This window comes from Rhipicephalus microplus, chromosome 3 (genome assembly GCF_043290135.1).
Source record: "Rhipicephalus microplus isolate Deutch F79 chromosome 3, USDA_Rmic, whole genome shotgun sequence".
Lineage (NCBI taxonomy): Eukaryota > Metazoa > Arthropoda > Arachnida > Ixodida > Ixodidae > Rhipicephalus > Rhipicephalus microplus.
Window position 1 is genome coordinate 148,482,620 of NC_134702.1, and position 12,228 is coordinate 148,494,847.

The following is a 12,228-nucleotide window of genomic DNA, read 5'->3' on the forward strand; positions in this document are numbered from 1 at the left end:
AACACTACAAAACAAACTGGCCTCTTCAGTACATTGCTTCGCCCCGCCGTGGTGGTCTAGTGGCTAAGGTACTCGGCTGTTGAACCGAAGGTCGCGGGTTCGAATCCCGGCTGCGGCGGCTGCATTTTTGATGGAGGCGAAGTTGTAGGCCCGTGTGCTCAGATTTGGGTGCACGTTAAAGAACCCCAGGTGGTCAAAATCTCTGGAGTCCTCCTCTACGGCGTCTCTCATAATCATATGGAGGTTTTGGGACGTTAAACCCCACATATCATTCAGTACGTTGCTTCGCCCCTACAATATTTTACATTGTAGGGGCGAACCACGGAGGATCGAACGTGCAACTTGCGGATTTCCATGCGGAGACACTAACCCCTGCTCCATATCAACATGGGGTTAGTTCTATGTTGAATAGTTAGTTGGCATACAAACTCACGGTTCAACTTCAGTTATGTTTGTCGTGTACGCAACGTAGACAACATGTACACCTGCTACTGAAAATTGCACATTTATTAAATACAAGCAACTGCTGCCTGTAACGATTGCCACTGTGTTGATGGCACCAGTGCTATTTTTTTACAATTCACTACTGCAAGAAAAAAAAACCCCAAGTGGACTGGGGAGCAGCAACAATTTACCGGCGGGGTCTGCCAAGTTTAATATCCGTTTCGCGCTCGTTCTAAAGGGCGACATCTGCTCACGCCTTATGTTGCTTCAGGGCTCATTCCATAGATACGCCCGCCTAATTTATTTGATTAAGTATTGGGATGCTTTTCGCGCAATGTAAAGGGCGGTCGTGCCAGCGCAATGCTGTAGCTCTTTCGCTAAAGTAACAACTACATAACGGCTTGGCCAAAACGAATGCAGTGTGCCGGAAACTTTACGCTATCATATTGGTTCCCCAAGCATATACGAATTGCCACGTCTGAGTTCTCGCACAGAAGCTAAAGAAGTGCCGGCGAACGCGACCGGTGGCTGTCGGTGAGAATTGAGACGTACGTTAATTCTCTGGGAGTGCTTGAATGGCGTCGCATTGATAATTGTTGCTTCTTGAGCGGACGCTATACACAATGAAAAATGTTTCATTTGGGTTAATTGATGCCATGGCTGCGCTGTATTGTCATTCTTAATCGTCGAAATCGTGTATTCTAAAACCTGGAAGCACGGATAACACAATTGTACGGGCTCGGTCGGTAGGCCTAACCTGTGGTGGAAATCATGGTGGTAGAACATGTAGTATACAGATCCCAGCTTGGTACACTATATAAATTGCCCGTCATTATAAGCCCACCCATCATCTGCTTACCGCTTCTCAGCATTATCGCAATGGTGGCAGAGCTTCTCACTTTGGTACACCATGTGGCCCACCATAACAAGCAGCACCCATCATCTGCTTAGTGCTTCCCAGCATTATCGCAATGGTGGGAAGAGTTTCTCAGCTTGGTACACCATGTGGCCCACCATAATAAGCACCACCCACCATATGCTTAGGGCTTCCCAGCATTATCGCAATGGTGGGCAGAGTGTCCCTTGTTGCCCACTATCTAGCCTCTGCTTTCCACCATCATTTCCACTTTACCCATCATCTGTACACCATACCACCCAGTATGTCCCGGCATATCCACCATATTTTCCACTACGTCCCACCATATCCATCATAATTTCCACCATGCCCACTATTATTTCCACCATGCCCACTATTATTTCCACTACGCCCAACATGTTCTCCAGTATCCACCATGGCAATTTTTCCGATAGGGAAATGCTTCTTTTTTTCTTTAGTCGATCTTTATTATTAGGTTTCTAATGAATAGGGTCGTGTCCTTCTAAACATTTGCTTGTTTGTGTGCGCAATAAATGTTATTCAAAGCAGATATATGCACGCACATTTCGAATGCACGGACATGCTGTAAATATACCCAAGAACATACATGCACGGACGCGTTTGTGTGCTTGTATATACACACATGCAAAATGAAAAGTGTACGAGGGGAAAGATAAAGGCTGTGCAATTTTAGATTGGGCATTTTTTTATTTGTGAATCGGAATTTATACGTGGGTCATAGATGATGCACGAGTGGTCATTGTTTAGGAACAGCTAAATCCCAAAAAACATGATTTGACCGTTCTCAGACAGTTTGTGGGTAAGCTCAAAAAGTTTAAAACCACTTCACATCAGGTTTAAAACGGCAAGAGCATCACCCTTGTAAAATGTACCATACCTGTTCATAAAAAATCACATCATATCCATAAAATAAATGATGATGAGTATGGCTAAGCGTTCCACAGTTCGTCCGTGCTTTCGTCCATGCAATCGTTCGTCCGTTTATGCACCTTTTCGTGCGTCTGTCCGTCCATCTAGTGGACGCTTTATGTACCACCATCTCGCATCTTTTTTATCGTATATTCAACATTAACAGTACCGCCATCCAGAGAACAATCCAAGAAATAAACAAGAATTAGTAAAATTTTTCTGCTGTCAGCGATTCGTTAACGCCAAGAGCGTGATAACGACACCGTGCTACGTTTTTCGTAACACGCAAACATGCTAATATGTGCTCGAGGGCGGGCAAGTGCCACTGGTATGCGGGTATGTGCCACAGATTAGGAGCTACTACAACGGGGGATGCACGAGCCACACCATTAGGAGCTTCGCTCACTAAAAAATTCATCCACGCATGCGAAAACACGCGTCACGTAAGTGTTTGTAAAAACTTCTGAAAGTATGTGTCTAATTTGCCTGAAAACAAGCCACTAACGGTAGGAGCAGTGCAACGACCAATACCTATATTACTTTTTGAAGAAGAGGTTTTCCATCGCCGTAGACCGTGCGTCGCCTGAGGGCACATCTTAAGAAGCTCTAAAAACCCGTGCTGGCGCCAGGCTGAGTCTGGAAATCATAGCTGAAAACTGGGTGCGGGAACTTCAGGCAAAACACAATGCTAACGTAGGCAAACCTGCCATCGCTAGACAAGCTTTCACTGTAGTTCCGTGCACAAGATAGCGCACAATCTAAAGAAAGTGGGACAGTGAGTTATTGTTAACGTGGTCTTCATGGTCCTTCAAAATTGAGTCACGCGTCCGTTCCACCCTCCAAATTCATTCTCGTGTGCACTGCAGAACATCACATAAATTTAGAAATGCACTTGTAATACTTTGTACCAGCTACCGCTATCGTTTGGAGGAAACTACGTCAACCAATCAGGTCGTTCTTTAATTAAGAGGCTGAAAGACCATCTTACAATGTTGATCGGTATAAACAAGGGTGGTTATCTGTTTGTAGCAGCCCGTGTGGGTGCAGGGAAACTTTTAAAATTGCACCATGGTCGCAACATGATGAACTCACCCCACATTCAAAATGCGAAACTATAAAGGCAGAAAAGATATGTTCATCACAAGATGATGGTTTCAGCACCCTTCCTATCGCGCTCACTGATACAGGAGAGCTGTGTCCTTTCTCGGCGGTGTGACCTACTTGTGCAATATCATGTGTTGCACCCAAGATAGGTGCAATCGATGACTGTAAAAAAGCAAAGACGTTTGCAAAAAATAAATTGTTGGCAGTTCAGCGTTTTGTCTCGTTCTTTCTAGCCCGCTTGTCGTATGAACTGCTAGATACTCTTTGCATAAATACTATGCTTTTTTTCTAGGATGCTAATGAGCATGTCTAGTTCCGAGTTGGATCACCAATGAGGCTTTCAACTGAGCGTTTTGCTGCTGAGATATTGCACAAAAAATTAACTTGCCAGTTTTTCATCAAAGAACAGAAGAACTATTCCACTTTACAGTATGAAAGTTAACTTCGTAAACGAAGTCAATCTTTTAACAGTTCAGAAAGAAGCCGATTTGACAAGTATTGCAATAAGAAGGACCTCACGTCCGGCTAAAGTGCATCGAAAACAAACGCCAGTTACCCGACTCAGTTATTCGGCCATGAGTCTTTGGGTAGTGGTTGCTTTCAGTGCAATGAAGGGCGCTCGCTATGGAGTCGTCCACTGAATAAAAAGCGATGTAGAGTTCACTGATTAATATGTGGGGTTTAACGTCCGAAAACTATCATATGATTATTAGACGCACCGTAGTGGAGGGCTCCGGAAATTTCGACCACCTGGGCACCTGGGGTTCTTTAGGTGCACCCATATCTGAGCACAGGGGCCTAGAATCTTTCCACCTCCATCGAAAATGCAGCCGCCTCAGCCGGCATTCGATCCGGCGACCAGCGGGTCAGCAGCCGAGTACCTTAGCCACTAAACCACCGCGGTGGAGCAGCGATGTAAAGTCGATTTTCGCAAGAAGTTTACTTGAAGCTGCTGTCGACACACCCTGCCAGTGTCTCTCACTCAGCATTACCGGAATTAAAAACACAGCGCACACAAACCCAAAGAAGCAAATTGCGGTGAAAGATTGCGACCACCGAGTCAAAACGGCGTGCCTCACATGTGCTTCCAGGCGATGCGACGATGTGGACTGCGTCACACGCGGTGCGCATGCACTGCGCCAGCGGTGGCACCGTCCCATTGTCTGGATTTCATGGCACCAAACGCAGCCGAGCTCCACGGGGTCCGGAGAACCCACGCTCGCAGCCGAGGTATTTGCGATGCCCACAGGCTATATCCAATAGGTGGCGCGCCGTGCAATTCAAGATAGCTGCAGGACAATGATTAACCCGTGAGCTCGCATAGGAAGAAAAAATGGCAGATTCCACGTACAGTGAGAATCGATGATATGCGAAGCCAAAATGAGAAAGGTTGATATGTCACTTTAAAATCAGAACAACGTTACGAGGTGGAGGTAAATGATGTACATGACTTCCGTTTCATGATTATCATCTTTGGATGTGTCGTTTACCTTCTTCATTTACTCACGTCACGTGATACCAAATTTAGTATATGTGGAGCTAGCGAAACAGCCGCGATCACCCTATGAACGTGGTATGTTGTCATGTTCCTAAATGACATGCGTGTCCCAATTATCATGTTTGCACCAGTCATATAATTTGTCATTCATTGACGTCACGTTACAACAAATTTGGTATATGTGGAGCTAGTAAAATGGCCGTGAGCGCATTATGAAGGGCCCAATTTACTGCAATGTAGCGTTGACGCGCGCGCATGCTGGGCACTGTGATGCAACGTTAGCAAAACGCGAGCACTCTATAGTCGGACGCCTGGCGCGAACAGCGTCAATCGGTGCGGCCCGAAGGCAACTGGCGCGAAATGCGACATGCTGCATTTCGCAATAATGCGTTACCCAAACAACACTGCGTCTCCCTCTATTTGTGATGGAGGGACACCGGACGTGCTGAAATGCGCATGCGTCAAAGCAACGCAGCGCGGCGCGTGCCAGCGAGTACATAGCAGCACCGGCACCTGGTGTGGCAACGTAGGCGTGACGCGACAAAATGAACACCGACGAGCACGCGCACCACGTCACGTCGAAATGTATTGGCGCCTCGACTGGGGCATCTACTCATGTTCTCACATGACACGTCTCTCATGATTATTATGTATGCACCAGTACCATACCTTCGTCATCCATTCACGTACCATGTTGCCAAATGTGGTATAAGTGAAGGTAGCACAACGGCTGCCAGTGCATCATGAGCGTGGCATGTAGTCATGTTACATGACATGCATCTCATGATTATCATGTTTGCAGCAGTCACATACTTTCGTCATCCATTCACGTACCGTAATACCAAATTTGGTATATGTGATGCAGGCAAAATGGCCGCGAGCACATCATGAGCGTGGAATGTCGTCATGTTGTTACATGACACAAATGTCATGATTTTTATGTTAGAGTCTGTCGCTTGTGTTCGCCATGCTACCATGCTACATTATGCCAGTTTTGCAATGTGCCACGTGTACGAAACCACCGCAAGAGCTGCAGGACTAGAAATCTAAATCATGACAGTCATGACATACATGCCATGATTTTCATGTTATGACTAGTCAAATATGTTTTTCATACAGTCATGTTATGCTATACCAAGTTTGGTATCGATAATAATATTGAAGCGGCCAGGAGATCTGAAACTGGTAAGTGGCTTAATAGATAGATAGATAGATAGATAGATAGATAGATAGAAAGATAGATAGATGGATAGATAGATAGATAGATAGATAGATAGATAGATAGATAGATAGATAGATAGATAGATAGATAGATAGATAGATAGATAGATAGATACGCTCAAAGTCGCCGAAGTTCGCGAAGAAATGCTTCGTATTTAAAATAGGACGTTTGCCACTTTCACCGGATGAACTCGCGATTGTTGAAAGATTGTATATTGGACCAAAGTATTTTTCCAAACGATAGCAACTGCTAAACTTTCGCTATCTTATTTCCAGCCACAGTGCTAAGGGTGGAGGGTGGTGGTGTCAGCTGATCGACAATGCTTCAATCGTGCCTTGCGTAATCCTGCGCGTGGTACAAAAAGCCTTACGAACTTGAATTGACTTATGAACTTATCGGCACTCCGACTTGATATGTGCCAAGCCTGCCTCCCGGATTTGCCGCAGTGATGGGCCACTAGCGAGTAGTGTGCCGTCGTGACTGCACGGGACCGAATATTTAAAGTAGGGACGTTCACAAACATATTAAGCCACCATCGCTTCTTTCGCTGTAAGCACCATGGAGTTGCTTTTTTCAAAAGAACTCAAGCATTTACCTTCCCATAAGGTAGCACTTGTGTCAGCCATTACCAGGCTTTAACAATCTACAATTCATTGCACTCAGACGTTGTAGGTTCCATCAGCGCAATCGGAACATGGCCATTGAAACGAATACACGTGTACGCTTTTACTGATGTCCAAATTGTGAAAATTCGTCGAAGAACAACGTCGTTTGGACGGTAACGGTTGAGTGCAGGAGAAGTTAGCAGAGAGGCAAGGACTGTAGCCGTAACTGCACATTTTATTACCCTAACCATTTCGCTTTGCTGGTCAAGCTAGAGAAAGTTGGTGGCATGCAGAGGTTCGTACTATCCACTGTTATTGGGCTACATTCAATGCACAAGGAAAACAATGCTTTTATTTTGAGCTTGCCGAAGGCACTCATAAAAGAAATTTAATCAAAGTGACCTAAGAGCGTGAAAGAACATTAACGCACAAAAGGAGGTATAGTACAACTTACTGCTCGTGAGTTAGCAGCTGATTTTTCATCGTCGCTGTCACTCTCGGGGTGCTCTACGTCCAGTGCGAAATCCTCGACGTCAAGGCAGTTTGTTCAAACACCACTGATGAATGTACTCTGAGGAATTCTCTCCGCCGAACGGCTTGGACAACCCCAACATCCCTTCACTGAGTACGCACGACACCAGTAATGCGGAATGGGCACCTTCATTTCATTTCAGTATTATTCCTGGTAATTAGCACTTGCCACCATTCCATTCCTTTTAATTGCTAGGAATGAATAAATATGGCCCATTCCCACTCTGGTAATAAATCGCCAATACCATTTCATTCATCTCATTTATTTCCTTTCATTTATTTAAGCCTTAAGGGCCCGAAGGCATTACATAAGGTGGGGGCAAACAATATATGAGGGACCCTTAATCACACAAATGCCGAAAAAGGAAGAAAAGATGAAGAAAGGAAGAAAAAGCATCTCTAAGAAAAGAAACAAGCAAGCAGAAAAAAACAACTACCGTTGACTTGAAATAAAACAGCAATATACACAAGTAATCAGCATCATAATGTATGAGTCACTAAAAGTTAGTTACTAACACGGTTAAACTAGGAATTCATTTCAATTTAGGTCAGATGCATTGTTATTTTTTCGCGAAAAAATCGTGCAGTCGGTGGACGAAACAATACTGCCGGGGAGGGTATTCCACAGTGTTATTGCATGGGGGAAAAAGAATCTTTCATCGATGATGTGTGGCACTGAATGTGTGCGATACGTTTGCTGTGGCTGAGGCGCGGCGAGATTTGGGGCGGGGGTTGTAGTCGGGTGCCTAGCAAGTGGCTGATAATCGAAAGAGTGGAGCAAGCAGAGACGCGACATGATTCGACGTGATTGGAGACATGGAAGGTCGAGTGTGCGTTTGAGTTCAGTGATGCTAAATTTACGCAAGTAGATCGACGTTATGAAGCGAGCAGCGCGATTCTGGTTGGATTCTAATTCGTAGGCGAGATATGCTTGTGAGGGGCGCCAGATAGATGAAGCGTATTTCAATTTAGGCCGAATGTATGTCTGATATGCAAGTTCTTTATTAGCGGGTGATGCAGATCTGAGATTTCGGCGCAAAAATCCAAGTGTGCGTGACGCATGTGCGCATATTGTTTCAATGTGAGCAACCCATAATAATGACAATGTCAAGTGAACGCCTAGATACTTATAGCAGTCTGTTCAAGTTACTTCATTTGAATCGATATGATATGCGTGAATTGCGGTGCGACGTTTACGGGAAAAGGACATGAATTGGCACTTATTAAGGTTGAGAGGCATGGGCTATTTTCGACACCATGCAGCTATAGCGTCTATGTCTTTCTGAAGATCAGTGGGGCCGCAAAGCTTGTGAGTGGCGTTGTAGATGACGCAGTCATCGGCGAAAAGTCGAAATCAGGTTTTTGTGTTAGATGGCTGCTCATTGACGTAGAATAAAATAATAGGGGGATAAGTCTGCTCACTGGGGGACACCGGATGTAACACTAGAAATTTGCGAGTCATGAGAGTTGGCAGTTGTGTATTGTACACGTCCTTTAAGAAATGTTCAATCCGAGTAATCAGTTTCGGGGGGATTCCAAGAGTAGATAATTTTTCAAGCAGGTGATTGTGTGGGACCCGGTCGAAGGTCTTCGAGAAGTCGAGAAAGATGGCGTCAATTATTAGATGATCGTCCATATATTGCAAGATATTATCGGTAAATTCTGAGAGCTGACTTTCGCACGTTAATATATAGATTTCTGAAACCATGCAGGTGCGCATTAAAGAAGTTAACTGATTCGAGGTAGTTCATTAAATTGGTTGCTATAATGTGTTATAGCAGTTTGGATGGTATGCTAGTTAGCGAAATCGGGCGGTAATTAAATGCTTTTGATCAGTCACCAAACTTATGAATGGAAATAATTTGTGCCTTCTCCAATTGCGGGGAACTTCACCAGTGCTTAGTGATTGTTGGAACAGTGAGGTTAGTATTGCGCTTGACAGGTAAATTGTGTTTTAAGCAGTTTGCTGCACATTTGATCGCAACTGGCCGAGGAAGGTAATTTTCGAGAGTTTATTAACTTAGATATTCCATCAACGTTAATCTGAATATCAGGCATTCTGGTCGGCGAGTGGAGTGGTAACTGGGTATAATTTAAGTCTCGAGCAGGTGAAAATACTGACGTAACGAAGTCGTTAAGGACTGTAGCGTATTTATTAGTTTTGATTATTCGTTGTCTACCTTTGACAGCTGGAGTTGCGTTTGATGATTTGACGGGGAGATAATTTGAAAGAATTAATGAGGGTTAGATTGAAGGATTGATAAGAGGTCAGTTGAGAAGAATTTGTCTTTGGAGGCTTTTAGTTCCGTAATGTATTCATTAGCAGGCAATTTGTGCAGGTCCCAAACCGTGGCGTTATTAAGAAGTTTTGCTTTACGATAAAGGTGTGTTTTTTGTTAGGTAGGCGCTTCAGGCATTGCGTAAACTACTTATTATTTGTGTCTGTATATACAAGGATAGTGGGAATATGCCTTTTTTTCAAGTTTAGCATAGTGTTTTTACATAAATCCTAATTGGTGTTGACCGAGCGGGCAGTGTATGACCGTCGGACGTCGTCTTAGAAGAGTGCCAGTTCGCGGTTAAATGCGTCGAAGTTAGCTTTCTTGTAATCAGTGATCAATTTTTGCGTTGGGGCGTTCTTTCTGATAGGCAGAGAAATGCTGATATGAAGGAGGCTATGGTCGTTGAGGGCAGGGAGCAAAGTCACATTTTTTATGTTTTCAGGGCAAGATGTTGATAAGAGATCCAGGGTGTTGTCGTCCCTTGTAGGTCATGTAACTGTTTGGTGCAGAATAAAGTCCAGAGTAAATTAAAAAAATTGTTTTGATTCGATAAATTGTGATTAGTTGGCTACAGAAAGTATGGACCAATTAATGCTGAGATGAATAAAGCCTCCGAAAAGGAAGATTGGTGCCTCGGGTATATCTTTTTTTATTTGTTCTAGAGAAAAACGTAACACCTCGCAAAAGCAAGGGCTACTGTCAGGTGGACGGTAACATAATCCAAATCTTATTTTGCCAACTCTACTGTGCATGCATACACATGTTAGTTCAATGTTGTCGTCGTCAGTGAATAGTCAGGATAATAAGCTGTCCCTCACGACAATCAGTACTCCTCTACCTCGCTTGTCATGTCGGTCACGTCGATATACTATTAGATTGGGGTTGAATGGAAAAACTTTACTGTCACTGACGTCCTTGTTTAGCCACGTTTCGGTTAACAAGACGAGATCGGCTGCGGTATCGTCCATGAAGCTTTCGAGTTCGTCACGTTTTGGGATTATGCTTCGGATGTTGGTGAAAAGCACGCTAAAGTTAAGGAATGAATCAGGTCGGTTTTTGAAGGAAGGGAGGAGAGCATTTCTTTTTCCTCACTGGGATGGTACAGATAGGGTATCTTAAGGGGCTGCCAGTGTAGTTCTGTTTGGTGTGTGCTGAAGGGTGTTCGATAACGCTATCGATTGCAGCGTCGTAAAAGTAGCATCTGCTACCTACGTGTAGTTTGTCAAGGCTGAGCCTAAATGTGCATTTTTGGGGCTTGACAAATATTAACGATTTAGAGCGTCCAAAGCGCGTACTTGGGGCAAAATGTTCTCTTATTGCGAAACATGTATCTTTCAGCTTCCGCCCGCATGCCAATATGTTTTCGTTTGTCTTGAAGCGAGCTATTTTTACTACCAAAGGACGTTTTTTTATTGCACAAAATTTTCCAAGGTGGTGTGCGAGCTCTATATCACTGGGGCTTAGGGTTAGGTCAAGAGTGTTTTTCCACAGGTAGAGAATTTTGTTTTCTGAATCGCTTCAAGGTTCTTTATCGGAATGATCAATGCCAAAGAAAAGGTTGTTTCGGCGCATACTTTTGTTAGTGTGCCCCGCCGCGGTGGTCTAGTGGCTAAGGTACTCGGCTGCTGACTTGCAGGGCGCGGGTTCGAATCCCGGCTGCGGCGGCTGCATTTCCGATGGAGGTGGAAATGTTGTAGGCCCGTGTGCTCAGATTTAGGTGCACGTTAAAGAACCCCAGGTGGTCTAAATTTCCGGAGCCCTTCACTACGGCGTCTCTCATAATCATATAGTGGTTTTGGGATGTTAAACCCCACATATCAATCAATCAATCAATCAACGGTTGTTAGTGTCAATGTTCAAGGCTTTTAGGGTAGTGATGTCATGCTCTTGTCGGTCAAAAGTGTGAACAGTGGTCGTGGTACTTTAGTTTGGCTGGCTTGAATCTAATGCGTTGGAGCGGCTCAGAATCTCAGCTATAAGCTTTTCATGGGCAATCTGTCCTGATTTTTTTTGTTCAAGATCTACGCAAATTGCGGTTTCAACACTTTCTCTTTGTTTGATAGCGTCAAGGACAGGTAAAAGTTCAGCAATAGGGGAGGGTCCGGGAGGAACCTCAATATCACTGGATAGTAATAATAAAATTCCACACAGCAAGTGGAGGACAAACGCATCGTGACACAATGGCACAACTCCGCGACATTTCAAGTCGGGGGGCACGACACCGCCAGTATACAAACGTCATCACTCCTGAATTCTTTTGAGCAGGTGAGGTAACAAACCTGGCATTGTAGAAGTGTCGTGAGCATCGTAGGTTTGGCGGTGTGGTGCCCCGAGTAGCCAGCGATTCCTTGCTGCTTATGTAGCGCTCGATCTGGTCCCATAATTGCTGACGTCGGAGAGGGCCAAGGTTGCCAGTTGGTGTGCCAGGCTCGTGCTAAAAGCGGGTGGTTGGTGAAATTTAACTTGGAGGGGCATATCCGGCAGGCGGAGAACTTTCTTCTTGCAGGTAGGTGGTTCCGGAGAGAATTTGGGCGACGAAGTAAGGGCAAACGGCTGCAGGCACCAGGTACGTCAGCACCTGAAATAGTAGAAACGTTGTGAGTATCGTAGGTTTGGCGGCATTGTGCCCCCTGTTTTTCCTCAAAGTGTAAATTGTATCTTAATAGCTTTGGAGGTGTCATTAGATGCATTAAAACTGCTTAAGTACGCTATACATGTTACCAAGGCCGAGAGAT